The sequence below is a fragment of the Myotis davidii genome, unplaced genomic scaffold (genome assembly GCF_000327345.1).
Source record: "Myotis davidii unplaced genomic scaffold, ASM32734v1 scaffold142, whole genome shotgun sequence".
Lineage (NCBI taxonomy): Eukaryota > Metazoa > Chordata > Mammalia > Chiroptera > Vespertilionidae > Myotis > Myotis davidii.
In genome coordinates this window covers 3,603,420-3,608,402 of record NW_006294400.1, presented here as the reverse complement: position 1 = coordinate 3,608,402, position 4,983 = coordinate 3,603,420, and the positions used below count along the sequence as shown (strand labels likewise).

The window sequence follows — 4,983 nt, the reverse complement described above, 5'->3', positions numbered from 1 at the left end:
CTGGTTGCCTCTGCACCCACCAACTCCTCTTATATTGTGCCACTTTCCCTCTAGATGACCAGGTTTACATGGAGATTTACCCAGGTATTTGTTTGTTTGTTTTTCATAAACACCTTCTGAGCTCACTGATATGAGAAATCAGAGAGAGAGAGAGAACTCATAGATATGGAGTACAGATTATGGTTACTAGAGGTAGGGGCTGGGGGGATGGCTGAAGTAGGTCAAAAGATATGAACATACAAACTTCCAGTTATAAAATGAATAAGCCAAGGAGATATATATTGTAATGATTATAGTTAATAATACTGTCATATATATTTGAAGGTTGTATATTAAAAGTACTCATCACCAAAACAATCTGTAACTATGTAAGATAATGGATGATAACTAAAATTATTTGGTGATCACTTCACAATATATACCAATTTTAAAGGACCTATGCACGAAATTCATGCAAGAGTAGGCCTTCTCTCCCCGCTCCCCCTCCCACCCCCGCTGCTGGCACTGGCTTCCCTCTGGCACCCGGGACCTAGGCATCCCTTGCAGCCTAGCTTCGCAGCCCAGCTTAGTCCAGAAGGTTATCTGGAAGGATGTCCAGTCTAATTAGCGTAGTATGCTTTTATTATTATAGATGCTTATTTTTTCCTGTTCATACCAACAGAAGATGTATTTGTTCACTTTTGGTTCACAGAAAAAAGATACTTATCTTCTTTTTTTCCAGATTCATGTCTACAAACATTGGACACCAAAAAAAAAAAAAGGTATGTAACAGAAGCTAAGTGACCAAAGTGTGCTCAGAAAAAGCATATGAGGTCTCATTTAGGACTGAGTTGCTATACTCTTCTCAGCACACATACAGCACACCACAAAATTTTTTAAGAAAAAAATGCTAATTTGTAAAACTATGCATAACTTTGAAGAGGGTGGCTGTAATAATCTAGGGGTCCCTCCACGACTTGATACATTTATCTAATAACAAATTTTCTCTTTGGTGAGACATCAAAAAAGGAAGAGAAGAATTCCCACACATCTCCCTTTGTTATATTGAATTTAAACAAGCATTTTCAACCTTTTTAAATGAAATAAAACATAGGTTTATAGAAATCTTTCTCTGCACTCAAAAATATAACTGCAGTACTGCTCCCTTAGGAAGAACAATTTCAGCAACCTCTGCAGTGTCAGAGTTTCTTCTCATTCCTTGTTAGTCATCCATTATAAATTTCCAGACCCAGATGTTCATTCCCTGCACCCACCAGAGATAATGGCAGAGATCCTTGACTATCCAAGGTCCCAACAACAGCTTTTGAATGCAACTATCTTTTCATCAATTGTAAACAAGTCCTAAACTCTTGGCTCCATAGGGAGTCCCTACCAAGTCAGTATAAACTCTGAAACAGGGGCAGAGGTCAAGGGGATGAGAGCTCAGCCTAAGCTCTGGATCTCACGCCACTCCCACCCTGTTCAAAAGAATCCTTATCAGAAATCCAGGCCCAGTGTTAGATCTTCCCAACAAACGGTCAGATTTCAGGAGACCTGATCTAGCAGTGACCTAGCAGATTCAGCTGAAGAAGCAGGCTCCTGGAACAGTTATGAATGCAAAATCCCTAAATCACTAACAGAATGTTGTGGAGGAAAGGTGACATAAGGGGAAAACAAGGGAGATTTATGAACTTATCTTCATTTTTTTCAGGAAAGAATCTATCTGGTAAATGGATAAATCCTTAACCTGAGCCACAGAAGCAATCTCTTGCCTGTTCATCCTACCATTACCCATGGATACCTGTTTGGTGGCTATTAGTATGGCAAGAGAGGGCAAACATTAACTTTCAAGTTTCTTCTTTTTTTAAAATATATTTTATTGATTTTTTACAGAGAGGAAGGGAGAGGGATAGAGAGCCAGAAACATCGATCAGCTGCCTCCTGCACACTCCCCACTGGGGATGTGCCCACAACCAAGGTACATGCCCTTGACCAGAATCGAACCTGGGACCCTTCAGTCCACAGGCCAACGCTCTATCCACTGAGCCAAACCGGTTAGGGCCCAATATCTTTTTAAAAAATATATATTTTTATTGATTTCAGAGAGGAAGGAAGAGGGAGAGATAGATACAAACATCACTAATGAGAGAGAATCATTGATTGGCTGCCTCCTGCACAACTGAACCCGCAACCCGGGCACATGTGCCCTTGACTGAAATCGAACCTGGGACCCTTCAGTCTGCAGACTGACACTCTATCCACTGAACCAAACTGGCTAGGGCTATACCAAGATCTTTAAGCAGTTGGTAAGAGCTAAAAAGCACCTACTCTAACTTCAAGTAGTTCCTTTCCTTGGGATAATACCCTTTGAACATCGAACAATACAGTAAGCACATACCAAAAAGAATACTCATTTTCAACATTGAAAACTGAATTAAAATGAGTATTTTCAATTTTGGTCAATGTTTACTCTCTAATTGCTTGTAGAATTATTTTATAAGTAGAGAAGTGGATTTAACTATTTACAGGCCAAAAACTCAGAAATGACTTTGCTGAAATAGATAATAAGGGACAAAAGTTTGACTTTGGAGGAAGAACAGCTGTTGCTAATCCAACTATTTACCCTTTGACCTTCTCTCTGGCCAATGACTGAACAGTATCAATTGTTTTCCTGTATTATGTGCTGTTTACAATCCCTGAGAGGCATGAAAGGAATTAATAATTTAGCCTAGAAAGCTAACAGCCTTTATTGGGGAGCCCCTTGTCTGTGGGGCAGAAATCAGAGTAAGTAGCAGTCCTTAAGTCACAGATCCCTTTACTGTTCCTGTTTTATAGCCTAATTGGCCCCCAAACATAAATCAATTATTTCTCCTGTTTTAAGCAACAATGACTTCTATTCTCTAACTTCCCTTGTATCAAGTCAGTCCTTGTTCTCTTGGGTTTTACAACTACACAGTAAACATGATGGCTGAGGAAAAAACTCGGGGAGCAGGGCAGACTGGGGTTATTTGGAAACAGAAGCACAGAAAGGTTATGCTGTTTTGAACTTCTCTTGACCTTTGACTGCCCTTGTCCCTAGCTTATGCTAATAGGCAGGGTACAGAGATGCTTCTTGTAGAAATGAACTTAGCCTGAACCTGTGCCCTAACATTGGACTCAGGAAGTCCAGGAATCATAGGAAGGCAGGCAGAGTGTGAGCAGCTGCCCATATTCTAAACATGGCTACCTATTTGTTTTATCACAAGAAAAGGTGTTTTAAAAGAGGCCATTTGAATTGGACAAAGTCCTTCCTCATCTAGTTCCAACACATCCCACCTGTTGTCCCAAAGTTACTGTCTACCACCACTGTCAGGCACAATGGGAAATCAGCAACAATGGTATTTTCTCATCCAAAGCAAGTATGAATGAACAGGTTTTTCCCTATCAGGAATTGGGGAGGACTGGGGAAGCCATTGGGACCTCTAAATGGCCAAGATTCACCACAAAGAAATCCCTATTGTTCTCAATCTTAAGTGCAAAAGTCATTAAGTATTAAAATAGGAGATGTCATTCCTTCCCAGTCAGAAGCCAAGGAATTTACAATATCAACCACAACCAATTTAACACAACACATACAGACCATTTTAGTCTTGAGATTCCCCATCACTCAGTAGGGCGGACCATGCTCATTTGAACCCCAAGACTGGTTCAAATCAAAATAATAATTTTTATTTCTGTCCATTTATTATTATAATATCAGATTTTCATGTATTTCTTCCAAGAGAAAGAACAAAACACTACTAACTTCACAAAAATAATATGAGCATTATTGAGAATATTAAGCACATTACCTAAGTACAACTTTTAAAAGAAAAGCAATCTTTTTAGGCGACTTCCATTCTGTACTGATATATAAAACTAGAGGCCCAATGCACAAAATTCATGCCCCAGATTCGTCCAGAAAGTCATTGAGAAGGTCATTTGGTTGCCCGGTCTAATTAGCATATTATGCTTTTATTATTATAGATGATTAAATATTTCTTTATTCTCATGGAATGGAGAATTCTATAAGTCACATATCTAGCTAGAAAGTCTATGCAGAAACGTTAAATGAATTAGAATTAGTTGGCCCAGAAAGAAGAATCATCCAACAATAATCTTATGAAAATAACAAGAGCCTTTCCTAGAAGATGGGCATGATTTGTTTTCAATTGCTACTAAGTGCAGAAAAGGAGAATAAGTTTAGGTACTACGTGCTAAATTAGAGGTTTAAAAGTGTTTTTTCAAATAATTCCAGATAAGAAAAGATTTTCCAATACACAGTTAATACATGAAGGCTGGACGTAGACTTGTGTATCCCTGGAGCACAGAAAGGGGGCTGGAGCAGAGAGAACACTCAATATCTGAGTTCTCAATTATCTGGCATATTTTATGTATATGTATAGTTCTGTCTGAAATATTACAGAGCATCTTAACATCCTTTCTAGTTTTCAACAATGATTTTAAGAAAGAAGCATAGCCCTGGCCGGTTTGGCTCAGTGGATAGAGCGTCAGCCTGTGGACTGGGGGGTCCCCAGGTTTGATTCCGGTCAAGGGCATGTACCTTGGTTGCGGGCACATCCCCAGTGGGAGGTGTGCAGGAGGCAGCTGGTCGATGTTTCTCTCTCATGTTTCTCTCTCATCGATTGTTTCTAATTCTCTATCCCTCTCCCTTCCTCTCTGGAAAACATCAATAAAATATATTTTTTTTAAAAAAGAAGCATAACTCAAGAATTTACCTTTTCCTCCTCCCAAATGAAGGCTATTCATAAGAGGACAAAGAGAAATTAGCACGTTCACTGATAGTACTGGAAATTCAGGTGACAGAGCAGGGTAAACTAAGCCTATACTACATACAAAACTGATTCCGAACTTTCCAGCTTCTAGAAAACCAAATCCATTTCCATTGTGTTTGATAAGCTTTGTGGAATTTATTTTGTCTTGCAATTATAAGTATTAGTTAAACAAACATAAATGTTTATACTA

The 4,983-nt window shown here is 39.0% G+C and overlaps 1 long non-coding RNA gene across 1 annotated transcript in view; it reads left to right on the top strand.

Annotated features, from left to right (window-relative positions):
* Positions 1 to 746, top strand: part of LOC102769331 — a 47,450-nt gene extending 46,704 nt beyond the window's left edge. Inside the window, exon 3 of the long non-coding RNA XR_435918.2 lies at positions 722 to 746. This is a non-coding gene — a long non-coding RNA (uncharacterized LOC102769331). The remainder of the gene's footprint in view (positions 1 to 721) is intronic.
* The last annotated feature ends 4,237 nt before the right edge of the window (positions 747 to 4,983 follow it).